We start from the raw sequence: 20080 nt of genomic DNA, 5'->3' as shown, positions 1-20080 counted from the left end.
GAAGGGGAGAATGAGGCCAACCCAGAGGGCAGCAGGATGTGACACTGTGAAGTATGTGTGGTCTTTGTCCCATTTTCTGGCAAAAGCTCCTAAAACCCATGGACTCTCCAGAGGGATAAGACTGTCTTATCTCTTTGAAGATAAGATGACTGATGACTGTTGGCTGAGGGGCCCTCAGCTTCAGGATGGGGATTGGTCACTGGAAAGATCAGGGCATTATTAGAGGCTTGGGACTTTCAGCCTCACCCCCCAACTTCGGGAGAAGGCAGGCAGGCTGAAGCTTGAATTAATCGTCAATTGTCAATGATATAATCGGTGATGCCTATGTAATGAAGTCTCCATAAAAACCCAAGAGCAGGATTTGGGGAGCTTCTGGATAGCCGAACACATAGAGGCTCCTGGTGATGTTGCATGGGTGGAGGGTCATAGGAGCTCACACCCCTTCTCACATGCCTTGCCCTGTGCATCTCTTCCATGTGGCTGTTCATCTATATTCTTTGTAGCATCCTTTATAACAAATGGGTAAATGTAAGTGTTGCAGTTCTACGAGTCATTCTAGCAAATTAATTAAACCCAAGGAAGCGGTCATGGGAACCCCAATTTATGGCCAGTGGGTCCGAAGTTCCAGAAGCCCAGACTTTTGACTGGAACCTGAAGTAGGAGGCGGTCTTGTAGGACTGTGCCCTTAACTTGAGGGATCTGCTGCTAACTCAGGCTAGATGAATAGGGTTGTGCGACTCCCAGCTGGTGTCTTCTGGAGAAGGGTTTGATTGGTGTGCAGGGAAATACCTCCATGCATCTGGTGTGTCAGAGGTGTTGTGGTGTCTAAGAGGTGGAAGGGAGTTCACAGTTTTGTAATATAAGCTAGTGAAACCCTCCCATTAAAAGAAAATTCTTTTAACTAGAATCAGTGGGTTTTCTATCTTTCTAGAGTTTTAACTTTTTCTTTAACTAGAATCAGTGGGTTTTCTATCTTTCTAGAGTTTTAACTTTAACTTTTGCATTTACCTACTGCAAAAGTTACTGTTTATTGAGCCTTCAATGTGCCAGGAATTGTACTATATTCTTTAAACCCATGGTCTCATTTTGATTTTGTGTTCCATGATAATCCTATTCTCTCCTTAATTTTATAAGTGAGGAGACTGAGGCTCAGAGGGGACAATTTACCTAAGGTCATCACGAGGTCAGAGTAAGAGCCTCAAATCAAACTTGGTTCTGGTGGACCCCAAAGCCTCCGCCCACTACTTCTATAACTGAGTTGGTTCCTGTGTGTGCTAAGACAACTTCTTTCAGGGAAGAAAATCAACTGGTCCCCTTAAGAAATGGATACTCGAAGTTCTCTAAGCAGTACTGCTTAAGGACGACAACAAATCCCGCTGGGGCAGTTCTTCTGAGTACAACTCTGTCTTCCTTAACACGCACTCTTCCTCCATATTCTCCGCTTCTCTCTCTCTCTCTCTCTATTTTTTTTTTTTTTTTTTTTTTTTTTGAGAAGGAGTCTCACTCTGTCGCCCAGGCTGGAGTGCAGTGGCATGATCTTGGCTTGGCTTACTGCAACATCTGCCTCCCAGATTCAAGCAATTCTCCTGCCTCAGGCTCCTGAGTAGCTGGGATTACAGGTGTGTGCCACCACAATGGCTAATTCTTGTATTTTTTTTTTAGTAGAAACAGGGTTTCACCATGTTGGACAGCCTGGTCTTGAACTCCTGATCTTGTGATCCACCTGCCTCGGCCTCCCAAAGTGTTGGTATTACAGGCGTGAGCCACCGCACCCGGCCCACTTCTTTTATACTAGGAATTCCGGTCAAAGGTCAAACATTTTCTGTCACCAAGAAGGCCTTCTTTCCCTAACAGAGTAAGAATGAATCCTGATATTTGAGGCAGTAGATACATAACCTTTGGGGAAAAAAGATATTTCAAATACAAAATCCTTCCTCTCTTTTTTCAACCAAATTTTGAGGTCCCATCATGTTTGCAAATCAAGCCAGGTTCTCAGAATACAAAGCTGAAGACAAGGTCTCTGCTTGCTAACACCCTCAGATTGCCTGGACGAGACAGGCTGGAAAGACAAACAGGCCAGCTAGTGGGATGCAGTTATGGCCAGAGAGAGGCACCAAATTCTGACAGAACATCTTTAGAGACAATGTGGATTAGTAACTGCCATGGCTGAGGGTGGAGGAAAGATGGGGGAGTGACTGTCAGTGGGTTTTGGGAGTAACAAAATGTTTTAAAATTAGATTAGGGAGATGGTGGCACAGGTCGGTAAATACACTAAAAACCACTGGACTGTGTAATTTTAAAAGGTAAACTTTATGGCACATAAATGATATATCCATCAAACTTTCAGAAGCAATCTGACTTGGAGCGTTGGCGGAGGCTTCTTAAATCTGGATGACTGAACTGCATTAAAGGAGGTGAGTGGGTCCAGCTTGGTGAGGAAGTGGGGAAAGGCATTTCCGGTGGATGGAACAGCATGCAACAAGGCACAGACATGGGAAAGAGCTACAGAATGAAACACCATACATCATAGGAGCCACCAGTGGGTGCAAGGGGTGTGTGCTGAGTGGAGGGAGGTGAACCCAAAATTAATACAAGTGAGACAGAGCGGGGACCCCTCTTGAAGGATTGCCACCCACTCCCGACCTCCATAAGCAAGGAAATAAAGGAAAATCTTGAGTTCCTTTAAGGGACATTCTAGGCACCTACTTAGCCTTGAGAAGTAAATGAGCAACCTAATAAGTAAGGAGGTAATAATGACTCAAAACAACAGCCAAAGAAGTTAGGATCACAAAATGTTTGGTTCCATATAGAAACTAAAGATAACACTGTAACATATGCCACGGAGTTGTTTTTCAGAAATCCAGCCTCCCACCAAGTGGAAAATGCCATCAGCTGACACAGAGACCTCAAATAAGGGTGAAATTGAGGACTGAACTCTGACCGCAGTTCTTTGTTCTAAATTTCTTCCTGAGGGTCCTGGAGAAAGTCAGTCCCAAAGCCCAGACATTAACGTTCCTTTCTTCTGACCCCCAAGTTTTTGACAAAGCCCTGCTTCCTTAACCAACTGCAAATCAGAGAATCTCTGAATCCACCTATCACCTGTAAGCCCCTCATTTCAAGGTATCTTTTTCAGCCAAATCAGTGTATAACCTCCATGTACTGATTTGTAGTTTTGCCTGTAACTTCTGATTTTCTGAAATTTATTCCTTCCTTTAAAAACCCTTGCATGTATCCATCAGAGAGGTGAGGTCGTAAGTGTGAGCTTCCCAGCTGTCCTTGCTTGGCACCCTGCAAATAAATGCCCTCCTTTCTCTTGCTGCAAAACCTCAATGTGGATGTTTGACTTTACTGCGCCAGGTGAACGAACCCCAGTTTGGTTTGTAACACAAGGGTCAGAAGTCAATACCCTCATTTGCTATGCAGGGAAGTACCGCTTTAACTGGAAATGTATGGAGAGCCACTGAAGGATTTTAAGAAGGAAACGGGGCATGACAGATTTGCGTTTCAGTGTGAAAGGGCAGACCAGAAATGATTTAGACTCAAGATCAGAATCGCTTTCTGATCTTGAAATAGTAAGAAAATACATACATTATTTCCGTGAAATAATAAGAAAAATATGTATTGGGTTCTGCTCCCAGTTCCTGATATAGAACTCCTAAAACACTTTGTCATTTCCGAAGTGATAGGGGTGCCAGAAGCATTTTTCGTCTTAGTATATGGTCTGACCCTGGTTCCTGACACAGCATTCCTAAATCCCTTAGAATTTCCTGGGTGATAGGAGCGTCTTTTTGTTCTAACGAGATGACATTGGTGGGCTTCTGTGTTGATGAACATGTCCATGTGTCAGGAGGGCGGTGCATTCCAACACCAAAGACACAGAAGCTCCTGTGCTCAGGACCCTTCTTGACTCCTATGTACCTTTTCATCCGTGTTCTTTGTCATATCTTCTATTATATATTAATAATAAACCAATAAGTGTAAATGTTTCCCTGAGCTCTGTGAGCTGTTCTAGCAAATTATTGAACTCCCATGAAAGGAGAGAGTCATGGGAACCTCTGATTTATAGCCAGTGTATCAGAAGCACAGGTGACAGCCCAGACTTGTGATTGGCATGGAAGTTGGGGCAGTCTTGTGAGACCAAGCCAAGGAGGCTTGCACTCGTTCCAGGTAAACAGTGTCTGAATTTAATTGAATTACAGAACACCCAATTGTTGTGGCAGAGAATTGCTTGGTGTGGGGAAAAACACCCCACACATTTGGTGGCCAGAAGTACAGAGGACAGGAGAAAATTAGTTTTCCTATGCACAGTCAGTGTCTCCCTGTCAGGGCCATAGCTTGCACGGCCTGAAATCTAGTTCACGATCTCACCCACGATGTATTTACAAAGTCAGTTTTTGTGGTGGGGCACCATGGACTGAAGAAAGGGGTCCCTAATTTGCACAAACAAAAGAGTCCATGGGCTATTCTTGATTGCTATGCTCTGGGTAAGACAAAAGGAGGTACTGAACTAAGGCAGTCAGCAGTGGGAGCAGAGAGAAGGTGACCTGCTCACACTTGCCTTGTTGAGTTTGAGGTGCTTGTATGAAAACCAAGAGAGCTGTATGCTGTTCCTTGAAAGGTATCCTTATGTGTCTAGAAATCAATGAAAGATCAGGCTTACAAATATAACTGGGAAGTTGCTAATGCAAACCTAAAGGATCGTTTGTGGGAATGTGGACTGGGGTTGAGCCTCTGTAGCAAAAGCCATGGGAATTCACTGTTATTTATTGAACCAGACTAGGAGACAAGTATAAAGATTAAGGAAAGAAATGATTAATGTTCAACAGAAGGCTCCTACTGTATCAATTTGCCAAGCTTTTTGGCTCAACATATTAGCCCACCTAAATCTAGACCCGTAACATACGCATAATGCACAAGAAGTTGAACTTCGTTTTTGCCTCACAAATACCCTCATCTAATGCACTCTGCTATGCAGTCTGGATATAAACAGCTGTTCTTTGCAAGAATGCTAGACGTTCTTCACTGACAGATGGCAGCAGTTCCCTAGGGGACACACACACACACACACACACACACACACACACACACACCTTAGTAGGGTCAATAACATTGATATTCATCAATGAAGTTACTGAAATTTAGAGTCAGTGAAAGGCCTGGAATTAAAAGCATACTGAAGTTAGTGTGTCTTCTAGGCTTAATGCCAGCACAGATATTATTATTTTGCATACTTGCTATGAACAAAAACACTTTCCATTTTATATTTCACTTTTAAAGAGTCAGAGATAATTTGCAACAGTTAGATCATTAAATGCTTGTTCTATATATCTCAGATTTCCTTCTGCCCTTGTCACAGGAAATAGAAGGCCTTTAAATTTGTATCTTCATCGGAAAAGTACCAAGCAAATCCATACTGAAATATGGCAGAATAGCTCTGTTTGGTTTGTTTAAGTCAATATAATTGGAAAAAAATCTCTCACCGAAAATACTACTAGAAATTCTTACTGATCCCTCCAACCTCCAGCCAAAACGAACAACTAAATAAATTTGGTTAGATATTTATTGTGATAGAAAAGAAATGATAGGGCTATTTACATTATATTCTTCGCCAAACTCTAAGTCAGAAAACTAGTGGTGGTTTTGGAAGCAGTGGATTTTGTTCCTACTAAATTTAAGTGTGGAGAACTATCAAATTTGGATCTCAGGAAAAGCCATGACACCATTTAGGAGCATCCACTGAAATTTCTTCTCCCCAAGAGAGATAGATTAGTTAGGCTCTTCACAGACACATTTAACTTTAAAATTGAAATGAAAGAAAAATCAAATATCAGGATTTAGATGGGCCTTAAAAGCTACTTAGTTCAATGACTCACTCAATCCTTAAATGCCTTATACCTCACTCTTGTAGGCGATTTTAAAGCCTGGGATTGAACACTTCTACAGATGGGAAGCTCATGACCACATGAGATGTTCATTCCGTCTTTGGATAGGATATTAGAAAATTTTTTACCTTATATGGAGGTAAAATTTTCTCCTTAAACTTTTTTCTGTAGGTTTTCTGTCTCCTGAATAGAAGGTTAATAATAACAATGAATATTTCAGTACTTATAATATGGCAGGCAACGCTCTGAGCATATCATAGGGATTAATTTATTTATTCCTGAAAATAATCATTTTGGACAGGTTAATAATGGTATTAATATCATTCCCCAATCTACAGGTATGGAAGACTGGGGTGTAGAGAAGTTAAGCAAGACCACATGCTTTAAAAATATTTGATCCAGCAGTTGGTTAGGGATACTGACTCCAGAGCCCAAGTTCTACACTTGAATAACCCAAAGATTAGCTAGTCTAGTCTTTCAGAATGTTTGAAAAGAGTCATTGGGCTCCTCTCTGATAGTTCTAATAGAAAAAGGCAACTATTGCTTTTAACATCATCTATTAATCAGACATTTAAACTATGTATTAATTCTAAAGAAGGTATTACTTTTTCATAGATACACTGTTTTTGTTTTTGTTTTGAGACAGGGTCTTGCTCTGTCACATAGGCTAGAGTGCAGTAGTGCGATCACACCTCACTAGAGTCTCGACCTCCTGGGCTCAATGGAACCTTCTGCCTCAGCCCCTTGAGTAGCTAGGACCACAGGCAAAAGCCACCATGCCTGGCTAATTTTTTAATCTTTTGTAGAGATGGAGTCTTATTATGTTGTCCAGGTTGGTCTCAAACTTCAAGATTCAAGTGAGTCCTGCCTCAACCTCCCAAAGTACTGGGATTACAAGTGTGAGCCACTGTGCCCTCCAAAATACGTTTTTAAGCACATTTATTACTAAAGGATGCAATGTATATGAAACTTACAATATGACATTAGAACTGAGAGCCATCTGCTTATGAGAGCCTGTGCTTTCCACTGCAACAAAGTTTTTAAAAAGCTTTCCTTCTCTGTCAGGAGTAATAAGGAACCTTGTGAAACAGATGACCTGTGGGTTCTCCATTCTGGATGAATGTTACAACACCCAAGGGTGCATTTTGAAAAATGACCCCCAGTCCTGCCAGTGCTCACCACTCCCCTGAGATTCTAGTCTAGAAATCAGGAATAGGGCCATGCTTCAGTAGTTTTTAAAAGTTGCCTAAGTGATTCCACCATACAGCCAGGGTTGAGAACCATGGATCTAATGACTAGACATGGTTCGGATTGCAAACCTATAAAAGGCCACATGGCTAGTAGGAGGCAAAAGGTGAGACTGAGACTGGAACTCAGGTTTTATGACTTAATAATCTGGATTTTTTTCCAATGCGTGTTATTGTCAGCATCTCTTCTTTACACCTAGTCCCTTAAAAATGAAAAAAAAAAAAAAAAAGCCCTTTGCAGTGAGAAGGATGCACATGTGAGTGAACATAGAGAAAAGCTAGTTTTAAGGCTGCTTCAAGTTTTAACTACTCAGAACCTGCTAATTTGTGGGGGGTGGGAGTGGGGTGGAGAAGCAGAATAACAGGCCTATCTCTGATGTGTTAGTACTTCCCCTCCTTGATTTTACTGACACATAAATTAATACATCCCAGGACATCCCAACTTCACTAATTCCACAGAAACATTCTATCATGTCTTAGGTCCTAATGAACCGTCTATCCACGAACTTCCCTTTTTATATGGCCATGCATGAACATCATTTGCTAAGGAGTGCCTTCAGGGGGTTCTTACCTCAATTCAACTCCTTGCTGAATGTTACCAGCCAAACACTTCCTGTCTTTCTTTCTCTTGAATGCTCGCAGAGCTAGGGTGGCAGTTTGTACACTTGCTTTTCATTTGACCAGTTAGGTAGGACATTTCCTAAGTCCATCACCTTCGTTCTTAAAATTCTATTAAAACTTGCTAAGGAGTGCCTTCAGGGGGTTCTTACCTCAATTCAACTCCTTGCTGAATGTTACCAGCCAAACACTTCCTGTCTTTCTTTCTCTTGAATGCTCGCAGAGCTAGGGTGGCAGTTTGTACACTTGCTTTTCATTTGACCAGTTAGGTAGGACATTTCCTAAGTCCATCACCTTCGTTCTTAAAATTCTATTAAAACTTTATATCCTTCCGGCCGGGAGCAGTGGCTCACGCCTGTAATCCCAACACTTTTGGGAGGCCGAAGCAGGCAGATCACGAGGTCAAGAGATCAAGACCATCCTGGTCAATATGGTGAAACCCCGTCTCTACTAAAAAATACAAAAATTAGCCGGGCTTGGTGGCACACCGCTGTAGTCCCAGCTACTCGGGAGGTTGAGGCAGGAGAATCACCTGAACCCAGGAGGCAGAGGTTGCAGTGAGCCAAGATCACGGCACTGCACTCCAGCCTGGTGACAGAGCGAGACTCCGTCTCAAAAAACAAAAACCAAAACCAAAAATTTTTATATGGTTCCTTATTGCTCTTTTTCATCTCATTACTAACTTACCTTTTTTATTTATTTGACGATTAAACAGATACTTATTGGAGGCCTTCTGAATTCCTAAGCCCTGATTTATTTTTCTTCAAGGCACTTTCTCAAAACAGGAAATCATACTGTGTATTTAATAGTTTATGTGTCTGCTATTCATCTCCCCTGCCCCCAGCACGGCAACAGGGACTTTATCATGTTCACACCATATCCTTGATACCTAAAGCATTGGCTCATTCACGGTAGATGGATACTTACTGAATGAGTGAAGAAATAAATTAACGAGTAAACGAATGAAAAAATGATAAACCGATGGAGAGAGAGAATGAGGGAGGGAGGAATGGATGGCTGGATGGGTGGTTAAGTGAACACCATGTGCCACTGTGGGGATATAAAAAAAATACTCAGCTTCCTGCCCTAAAGAATTTGTGGCTAAGCATTCAAGAAGCAACACTGTCTAGTGGGGGTGTGGACAAAGAACACTGGGAGGAGAGGGCAGGAATCTAGAAGCCTGCCTTGAGGAGTCAGGGAAGGCATTCAGGGGGCAAGAAGGGGTCTTGTTAAAATGTAGATTCTGATTCAGACACCTCGGGGAGAATCTGGATTTCTCACAAGCTTCCAGGGAACGCTCAATCTGCTGCTGATCATACTTTGTTTTTGTTTCTGCTTTGAGTCACGGTCTCACTTTGTCACCCCAGGCTGGAGAGCAGTGACGCAGTCTTGGCTCACTGCAGCTCGACTTCCCAAGTTCAAACGATCCTCTCGCTTCAGCCCACCAAGTAGCTGAGACCACAGGCGCATGCCACCATGCCCCGGTAATTTTTGTATTTTTAGTAGAGGCAAGGTTTTGCCATGTTGTCCAGGCTGATCTCGAACTCCTGAGCTTAAGTGATCCACCTGCCTCGGCCTCCCAAAGTGTTGGGACCATAGACGTGAGCCAACACGCCTGGCCAGGGGATTATACTTTGAGGATTGAAACTTTCAAATAATTTCCTGGTGGTCCTTCCCTTTCACCTCCTACCAACCACCAGCTTTGGCTATTAAGAAAGTGACAGTAGATGAACAATATTTAAAATTAACAAACCTCAGCTCTTTACAGAGCCATTCTGATGAATATCTGAAAATCTCCCAACTAACGAGAGGTAGTGTAAGTGTGTATGTCAAAAAGAACTGCTTTTTTAAGACAAAAAATTACTCTTTATTTAATGTATTCTACATTTATCAGTGACTTACCCTAATGTCTCTTCTAATCTGAGTGAAAACGTCTCTGTATATCCTGGATCACTCGCGGTGCCCCGGAACTGTGAAGCTGGCCTAAACCAGTCCCTGCCAGCTCTCCTCTTTGAATTGGTAAACCCCTGGGAGTTGCCTGTATGGCTCACCGGCCAGATGGCGCTGTTTCCCCATTCTTCCCAGGGTTGCATGGCTGTCGCAACTAGGAGCCAGCGCTGACTTTCCATCCTAACATTGGAATGCTTCCTCCGTCGGAACAGCTGCATTCTCTTTGCCAACACATGTGTTTTTCAAAATCTCATTAGACATCTAATATTTTCAGCCAGACTGTGTCCTGAAGGCACTGTGGCCTCCCAGGAGGATTCCCTGAGTCTGGAAAAGGTATTAGGATGAGGAAAAGGCAGGTTATTAAAAAGTAGGAAACAGAGGACCTGCTTCAAGTCTGCAAACATTTGTCATGGAAGCAAAATGGATGTTTCACACCAAGTGTGAGAAAGCCTCCACCACCAGGGGCAGGGGGGTGCCCTGAGGCTTGATGCTGTTCCCCACCCACCCTGCCCGTGCCCTGCCCCCCGTGATACTTAAACTGCAGTATTTGCAGCATTTGAGGGGGCTGGAGTAGCCAGTGCGAGCAAAGTGTTTAATCAGTATTAATCTCCCAGAATGTCACTGTTACTGCCTATCAGTCTGCATAAATTCTACTGCAAAACTTTAGGAAGAAATGCTATTCAGAGCAAATGATGCATCAAATGCAAACAGGCCATCAAGACTGCTAATGGATTTTAATAGCAGCTATTACAGCATAATAGTATTTTCCCAACAGCTGTTTGTTGATACAATTCTGCGTTTACAGGACCTTTATGTCCAATCCCAGGAGATGGCTCACCATTCATTTATAATCATTTGGTTCCACCTACAAACAAATGCTACTTTATTTGCATTTGGAGATTGTGAATGGTCTGTAGATTTGACCTACTCCCACCTCATTCAACGAAACCAGCAGCGAATATTACAAGCTAGATTAATTAGTTAATATTTAGATGTATTAACTACTGCCAGAATAAATAATGTCAACTGGCAAACTCAAAGAGAAGCTTTTATTGATTGCTTGGCTGCATTCTGAGTCGTGTTAGTTTTGAAAACTGCTTTTTACTCGTATGCAAATGAGTAAAGGGCCTAAACTAGGATTCAGACTGAAATTTCAGAAACTAAAACATCTATAAACCATTCTAAGTTTTTCTGCTTGAGATGACTAATATTAGAGAATGCCAATAAATCACTGCCAGAGTGAAGGGCTCAATTGGTAACAATTGTGATAATAACTGAAGTGAGGAAGAATTTATTAATGAAGCCCAAAGCTTTGTTGCTAGTGGTATGGTCAAGAGATTACAACGGGCCAGGCATGGTGGCTCATTACCTGTAATCCCAGCACTCTGCGAAGCGGAGGCGGGGAATCACTTGAGCCCAGAAGTTCGAGACCAGCCTGGGCAACATGGAGAAACCCCATCTCAACAAAAATATAGCCGTACATGGTGGAGTGCATCTATAGTTCCGGTGACTCAGGAAGCTGAGGTAGGAGGACCCCTGAGCCCCTACCCAAAAAAAGAGAGATTACAATAGATTCCAAAAGTCTTAGTGCAGTTTTAAGTTTTAATGACTTCAGAAATACGCATATTAAAAACTTACATAAAACATCATTTGAAAGTTTGTTTTCATTCCTTTTATACTGATTTAGTTCTATTAATTAAATTTTTTAAAACAATTATTTTTTCTTTTAGTTAACCTTTGCTATCTTCAATCAGGAGACTACATCAAAATAGAAAGTTCAAAATATATTATTCAAAACTTACAAAACTAATAGAGTAAAAGAGATGAAAATAACTAAACTTCCACATGCAGTGTTTTGTAAGTTTGTAGTATTTCTATATCTGACACTATTAACACGTAAAACTGCACTGAGGCTTTTGGGACATACTGTGTAGAACTTAAATAAACGCAAACTTGGTGAAACAAAGAAGTAGTGCTGAAGTCACGCTCCTGTCCAGCCATGGGTGATATGGTTCTTAAAGGAATCTGCATGTATAATTCCTGGTGTTTTCAGTCCAGGAGGTGCTGAGGGGTTTCCTTGCTTAGTGCTGCAGAGAGTTGCAGAAGAATCAAGTGGGAATAACAATGAAAGGAAATAATTGCTCTGTTGAATTAGGGTGTCTGGTGTTTGTTATATCTTTAAACAATTTTTTTTTTTTTTTTTTTTTTTTTTTTTGAGACAGAGTCTTACTCTGTCAGTCAGGATGGAGTGCAGCAGCATGATCCTAGCTTACTGCAGTCTCATGCCTCAAGGGCTGCTCCCACCTCAGCCTCCTGAGTAGCTGGGACTACAGGCAAAGCACCACAAGGCCCAGATGAATCACGGTGTTTGGAAAGGATGCAGGCATTTTGTACCCCACAGAAATTTACAATCCATACAAGCATTTCTCTCTACATTATCTCATTTAACCCTCAACACAATCTGGATGGGTGGATAAGAAGGCTGAAGTCACAGGGAATTTTTGTGATGGGTCCAGAAAAAAAAATTATAGGTAGCAAATGGCTGTGAATTTAAAGTCAAAGCTTCTGATCCTTCTCTATTCCATGGTCACCCTTGACCAGGGGGACTGATCCAAGCAACGTAGTCTAGGAGGGGCTCAGGAAGTTCAGACAGGAGCAGATCAGAAAGTGGCAAATAGGGACAAGAACCTAAGCCCTGCTCTGCTCCAGGGCAAAGCAGGTGTTTGCTGGAGAAGCGGACTTCATACTGGAAGAAACAAGCCCCTTTTAGCTGGAGGCCACTGAGCTGACTGGGCTACAGTCCCCTTGAGGTAGAGTTTTCATCTGCAGAGGCCTTGCCTGCTCACCTCCCAATCTGGGTCTGCCTCCCTGGAGCCCACCGTTTGAGGCGTAATGGAAATAGTGCATTTGATGCTTGCCTCTGTCACAGAGTTTTTGTGTGACTGTGAATTCATATTTACTTCTGATACAAACAGGAAGCAGGGAAATACTGGGTAGAAGAGGGCAGTTCCCAGGCCCCACCCTCAATCCTGGAAACCTGTAGCCCTAAATGGGAATAAGCATTCCTGTTTTCGTACCCAAACGCTGCCTTTCATACCCAAATGCTGACATGCCCCACTATCCTGTACCCATACAGACCCCAAACCCCAGGCTCCAGAAGCAGATAAACAGAAGAGCAGAGGAGCAGCAGAAGAGCAGCGTGGCAGAGAAGGAGAGAAGAAAAGGAGTGTGTGAACATCGAGAGGACTTTGGCTGGGGTCAGTTACAGAGGAGAGTGGCTGAATTCCAGGGGAAGATCATCTTCCCACTCCATTCCCTTTCCAACTCCCCATCCACCCTGTGGGGAACCATCTTCATCCAGCAATAAAATCCCCCACATTTACCATCCTTCACTTTGTCCGTGTGACCTGATTCTTCCTGGAGGCTGGAAAAGAACCCGGGTACCAAGAGGGCACTGAACTGGTTAACACTTAACTCATCTGTGGACGGCAGAGTTAAAAGAGCACTGTAGCATGCCCACTGGGGCTTTGGGAGTCACAGGCACCCAGCCCTAGATGCTACTATGGGGCTGGAGCCCAAAAGCACTCACACTGGCTCCTGCACCTGCCAGTCTGCGTGCTCCTTCTCCCACGAGGGGTTTGAGCACACAGCGGCCAAACAGACAATCCACACCCCTGTCACACATCCTGTGAGGGAGGTCAGGGAATTCTCCAGTCTCGCTTCCTTTGTACACTAACATAATAATAGTTATCCCCTACAGTTTAAATAAATTAGTTTAAAAAGCTGGTGCACTTGGCAAAGAGCTTTTCCATTGAATCTAATCTGGCTCCTTGGTGTAGAAACAGAGCTGCTTTCCTCTTCCCTGGGTATCTGGTCGTTGGGGTCTGTTGATGTTACTGCAACCTGAGCACTCAGCACACAGCAGGCACCCCGTACATGTTTCTGAATGAATGGATGGATGTCAAAACCATACTCACACTTTCTCCATCACACACCAGCTACTTCCCTGGTACCCTTATTTCCATCACTGATACTATACGATATTATTTCTATCATTTTCCTTTCCTCATCAACTAGGGCAGATATTTTGGAGTCACCCTTGATATCACTGCTCCCCCATATCAGTACCAAAGATTCCTCTCTTTTTCTCTAACCTACTGTTTCCCTTCTTACTTTAATAATTCCAGGTCGCATGCTTATGACTTGTATTCAAAACCATTAGAATAACTTCACTACTCTTCCTGACATCGGTTTACCCTGCATCAGTCTACTCTACATGCTGCATCCAGATTAGTCATCCTAACTATGACCATGATTTTTTTTTATTTTTATTTTTTATAGACACATTATATTTATTCAGAAAGATAAGTATTTCATAGGTAAAAAGTGAAGCTAACATTTTAAGATTAGGTAAGTTTCATGTTACAAAATATAAAGATGAAAATGGATAAAAAATTATTATGAGGTACACACATTAGAATCTGACTTGCTCAGTTGCCTCTTTGTGCCTCTACCTTTATCAAAGATAATTATGTGATTAAGTATTAAGTATCTTAAGTAAGCTGGTATGTGGAATGGACAAGTGAAAATAGGTGGGGCATTCGAATTATTATATATGAGCTCTTCTGACTTCAGAGTAAAATTTGTGTTGCTCACTCCTAGCTTCCGAAAGTGAATAAATACACAAAAGATTAAAGGAAAATAATTTCACTCAAGGTGATCTTTTCATTATAAACTATACTGAAAAGAAACAAACTTGGCCAAAATAGGATTTTATATATTCTTAACTGATTTTTAGGATAAAAATTAAACCATTTGCTCAAATCAAAGTGATTACGTTATAATGAAATGTTCTATTTGTAACACCTAATAATTTTTAGACTCCACCTTTCAATTTATTCTGAATTCTCAGTGGCAATAAAGCACAACTCTTAGAAACAGTAACCTTCCAAGAAACTCATCAAATCATAAAAATGCTATCCAATCTACAAATGTTACAAACTACTGTAATGACATGGTTTTATGTAAACCAACCTGGGTCCATATGGAGGGGAAAAAGTGTGACCAAAGAAGTGTCTATATATATATTCATCCAACTTCTCAAATACTCCATCATTATCTACTTGATATTCCTTCATGTTTCTAAGATAATCTTTAACATCATTAACAAAGTCAGTGAAGAGCTTCTGATCATGTATAAAGACACCATTTAGGAAAAACTTATTGATGAACTGATCAGGTTCGTTCCAGTGACAAAAAGTATCCAGTTCTTTTAACATGTACCTTTGAATTATCTGTCTAAATTCATCCATCCTTATAGGATTCACCACTGTGTTAAAAAGGCTCATGGACTCTTGTTGAGCACAATCAAATACACCAGAACAAGCCTTTCTGAAAGAATGAGAATTGTCTCTACAATTATGGCCAGGACTGCATTTCTTTGAATTTGTATTTTTTCTGAATTCTTTAAAGTGAACTGGCTTTTCTTTCCTTCCATCATTTTGCATAGTAGGGCCTCTATTATGATGGTTTTCTGTAGGTGCCTTATACTGTGGATGTAAATAGTCACTAAAAACTGTTCTTGCTTTTTCAGCAGCTTCTTTTGTAGCACCAAATCTTTTATTACCCTTTTCATCAAAGATATTCTTGGTGGTATCTTTAAAATGTCTGAAAGTGGATTTAACTGAGTCTGAGAATTTTTTCAGATTTTCCTTCACAGCTTCTTTAGCCTGCTTAATTTTCTCTTTGTGATGCCTCACAAACTCCTTGGTAGAATTCTTCATGGCATCAAATGTTTCCTTAACTGAACCCCAAAATGTTTCCTTTGACTTATTTTTAGCCCTGTGGTTTCCTCTGCCCCCTTTCTTTTTTCCATCCGTTTGTTTTCCACTTTGATCTTTTGCCTCAACATACAATCTTTCCCACAAATCAGAACGCTGCTGTTCGAAGGTTAGCTTCCATTCCAGCTCAGTGAGTCTTTCCCGTAAGATTGCTATTTCCTTTTTTTCAGTGTATACATTGGGAGAATTGGACTTGCCATGTAACTGACTACCACTTAACTGCTGGAGTTCTCCCCTTAAAGCCGTAGTTACTAGTCGTTCTTTCTCCAGTTCCCTCTTTAGCATCTTTGCTTCTGCCAACAGAGTCTCCCTTTGACTAAGAAAGCTGTGTTTTTTCTGCTTTTCCTCTTCCAAATGCTGCTTAAGTTTCTGATTTTCTTTAACTAATTCAGTACTTGTCCCTTTATCTTCCAATATTCTAATCTGTTCTCTTAGTTTGTTTAACTCTTCCTGTAATGAGGATAAGGCTTTTTCTTCCTTCTCCAGAGATACTCTTAAATACCGATTTTCTGTAGCAAGGTTCATTTTCTGAGTTTCAAAGGACATCTTCTCTGCTTCAGTAAGTGTCCAACACCTTGCAAGATTTTCTTTCAATGACTTATAATCTATGAAAGACTCTTGTTCCTGTTGACACTGGGAAAGATAATCCTTCGTATCATTCAATTCATCTTCATGTATCTTTCTGACTAACTGTTGACGCTTCTGAATCTGAACTGTGCCATAGAAATGTCCAAATCCCATGCTGATTGCAATCACCAAAGCAAGTATAACACACTTATTGAGACCACTACTGAACTGATGTTTACTCAGCTCCTTAGAAGGTTCGGTTTCTTGTTCAGCAACTAGCCGGTCTTCAGATTCTGAAGTACAAACAGTCTTCTTCCTAGCACGGCGTCGTCTAAAGGCAGGACTGGGCTGGTTACTGGTTTCATCACTACTTGATTCATCGTCACTAGGCTGAGATGAAAATACAGTTTCTGGCTGACAGAAAGTACACTGGCTGCTAGAGGAAGAGCCCATGTTAAAGTCTTCTGAACTCTGTACTTCTTCAACAATGACAACTTCTTGATTTCCAATTTCTTCTAACTTAGGTGGCTCAAGGGTAACAATATCAGAATCATCACTGGCAGTTCCAATATAGATACCATCTTCGGGTATCTTTTCTTCCTCTGCCTCAATTGTTGAGCTGGTTTCCTCCAAAGCTGGATAAGCAGTTTCTTCTATAAGCACTGTGTCATTTTGGCTGCTCCCTGCTCTATCTGCAATGCTTGAAGTTCCTCTTGCTCTAAAGATGAACATTCTAGGGTGGGCTCACAGCTGTCAGTGGCTGGCACAGAATTTAACATTTCTATATCTGATCCCTCATGACTGATGACAGTCCAACCACAAGATGAATCACTGTCACTGGAATTTTCAAACATCTTTCAGGTCTGAAGGGGCAACGCCACCTCCGCCCAATTGTGCTGGCTGCCCCAGTGGCGGCGGTCACAGCTCAGGCGCCAATGACCTATGACCATGATTTTAGCCAAAAGGCCCCCAAAAGTAACAGGTGTCACAGTATTCCACATCACAGCCATGTTCTACCTCTCCACCTTCATCTCCTATATGTCCTTCCAGACTCGCTCTACTTCAACCAAGCCGAAAACCCTGGCTCTCTACACGCATCTTAGATTTATTACATTCATGCCTAGCAAGAAACCTGTAAATGTCCAGACTTGGGCCAGGCGCAGTGGCTCACACCTGTAATTCCAGCACTTTGGGAGGTAGAGGTGGGCGGATCACTTGAGGTCAGAAGTTCGAGACCAGCCTGACCAACACTGTGAAACTCCATCTCTATTAAAAATACAAAAATTAGCCAGGTGTGGTGGCACATGCCTGTAGTCTCATCTACTTGGGAGGCTGAAGCACGAGAATCACTTGAACCCAGGAGGCAGAGGCAGAGGTTGCAGTGAGCAGAGATCACACCACTGCACTCCAGCCTGGGCGACAGACTGAGATTCTGTCTCCAAAAGAAAAAGACTCAACAGGTTTGCTGAATTTAACCCAGCCAAATTTAATAGAATTGCCTGAATCTTTATGCTCAAAAATGAATCTGAATTAGAAGCCTCATTTGGGAAGTTTAAGATTACCCCATGCCTTTCTTTCTCCTCCACCTTTGGTCCTATCTTCTGTGAGACTGCTGCTCCACCTTTTCTTTTCTCGAGACATAATATACAAACTGCTCAGGAACAGAACACACCATCAAGGAAGGGGGGATGTATATTTGTATAAGTCAGACAATCTCATTTGATAAATTGATGTCTACAAAAATTAATCATCTATATACCTCAAGTCTGTGTTTAGGGGCCTTTAATCCCCAAATAACAAGAGACTTAGTCTATTTAATTTGTAAGAATTCTACTTTCGTAGACCTGAACTGGATACAATTTTATCTCTGGATATCAAAGCCCGGGGATAAATGATTGCTTTTCTCTTTTGCTGGGAGTTTTTTCTTGTCATGTTTTATACTTTAGACATTTTGTTTTTGGTCACTAGGTGGCTCTGAATTTCCATTGGAAAATAAAAGTCTTTAGAAAACACTGGAAAAACATACATAATTTTCACCAAATAATTTTAAAATACTTCATTCAACTGACGATTGACTTGAGAATATTAATCAAAGTTTATCAAAATACCCATAAACCCCAAATAGCACTCTGTCAATCTTATGTAGATTTTTTAGATAGATTATTTATAGCTTTATACAAAATTATAGCTTTTGCATTGGTTACAGGTACAATTTTTAAATGATTCATAAACTCTGTTCCAAATAATGCCACTCCGGAGCTGTACTGGTATTATGTATTACGTATGGTCAAACAACTGGGTCCATCATATTTAAAAGACAACTTCAAAATACTGCCATATAACTTTAATGGCTTTAAAGTCTTTCCTAAGTATACTTTAGCAGCCTCCAGAGTGTCTGGTGCCAAATCTGAAATCACTTTTAAGGTTGGCAATTTTAAACCAAAAGAATGGTTAGAACAAGGATCTTTAGCCAATTTGGAAGTCGCCAACAGTTTCCTTCTGTTGTTGGAAAAAGTGATTTCTTTGCTCTGAGTTCTACGTCAACCATTAAATGTGCTGCATTTGAGTCCTGTAAGGATTTAACGTTTTTCCAGATCTTTAATGACAATACTCTCTGTTATTTCATCAAAAAGTATGTTAACATAGGAAGAAGTCATCCAAAGTCATTTCTGGATAACCTATTAATAAGGGAGGCAGGAAAGGCGGCTGCAGAAATGTGGGCAGAGAGAGCAACTATGACGGGAATAATCCAGATGGCAGGCTGCTTGACTTGAACTGTCTGGAAGAGGCCCATCTTTCAAATGCTTAATACCACTTTTTACTATAGATTCCACACATGTTCATTTCTTAACACACTCTGAGAGAGGTGGTGAGATACTCTTGCGGTAATTTCACCCCCAGCCCCCTAGACCATCCTTTTCAAACTCTCCAAACTCTCCACATTTCTTTCTACATGTTCAAAATGCAGGCAGTGTAGAATGACTGTCTGTGGCTCCTTCAGTCCTAGCTCTTATATGGAGGTGGAGGTCCCTACATACACGACCGCATGAGACTGAGCTCCAGAGCCAAGCCCTTTGCCATGAGCATGGCTGTGGACACGTGAGGAGCCTCAGTGGCTCCACAACTTGGCAATCTTAATCCAAACAAACTACGTAAAACGCTTTTAGTTGGACTCAAGATAAATCCCAGGCAGAGCAATCCTCAAAAGGATTATCCAGCACACTGGATATTCAGTTTCTGATTTACAATTTTTTTTAAATGGATAAAATAGCTTCCTTCACTCCCCACTGTGTCTTCAGCTCCAACCTCGTTGAATGGTTGCCATTTCTGAGACACATCCACTGCCACATACCTACACCCCTCCCACCTGGTACACCATCTCCCCCTCCATCTCCCCCTCCATCTCCATCTGACAATGTGTATTTTTCCTCAAGTCCTATGTAAAACGAGGTGAAGACTGAGGTCTTCTGTTCGGGGCAGTATTATAGCTTCACGACAAAGAGCCCAGATGCTGCAGTTCAGGCTGCCTGCACTGGAAGTCAAGTCACTTACTGGTCATGAGATCCTGAGCAAGTTACTTAATTTCAATTGCCACATCCATAAAATGGGATCATAGCTGGAGTATTGGTGTCACAGAGTTACGTGAGGTTTAAACAAGTTACCTTAAAGGACTTAGTATGGTACCTGGTATACTATGCAGCTTAAGTGTTAATAGGCTTTGCAGTAAGTGTAGTCATCTAAGTGAGCCATAACAAGCATAGGCAAGATTCTGGGAGTGCTCGCCCAAGTCTGAATTAGATGCAACTACTCTGTACTCTCCTGGAGGAAACATACTCGTAATACCACTTCAACCACGAACTGGTGGTGTACTTGCCCACTTCCTCCAATGGACTGGGATGACACAAAAATAATTAACAGATGAAGTTTCATATCCCCCATCCCCAAGAGAGGTTCTGGTGTCGTCTATTTAGCTTCC

General features: G+C 41.7%; 1 protein-coding gene and 1 pseudogene across 2 annotated transcripts in view; both read right to left on the bottom strand.

Moving 5' to 3' along the window:
* Positions 1-20080, bottom strand: part of PRUNE2 (prune homolog 2 with BCH domain) — a 296911-nt gene that overhangs the window by 129017 nt on the left and 147814 nt on the right.
* LOC104682174 lies at positions 14031-17036 on the bottom strand (annotated as a pseudogene). Its single transcript, XR_004053895.1, has one exon. The product of XR_004053895.1 is annotated as a cell cycle progression protein 1 pseudogene (transcript).

This window comes from Rhinopithecus roxellana, chromosome 16, assembly GCF_007565055.1.
Source record: "Rhinopithecus roxellana isolate Shanxi Qingling chromosome 16, ASM756505v1, whole genome shotgun sequence".
In the NCBI taxonomy this organism is placed as follows: Eukaryota; Metazoa; Chordata; class Mammalia; order Primates; family Cercopithecidae; genus Rhinopithecus; species Rhinopithecus roxellana.
Note: the sequence above shows the minus strand (reverse complement) of the source record. Positions and strands in the feature narration are given on the sequence as shown.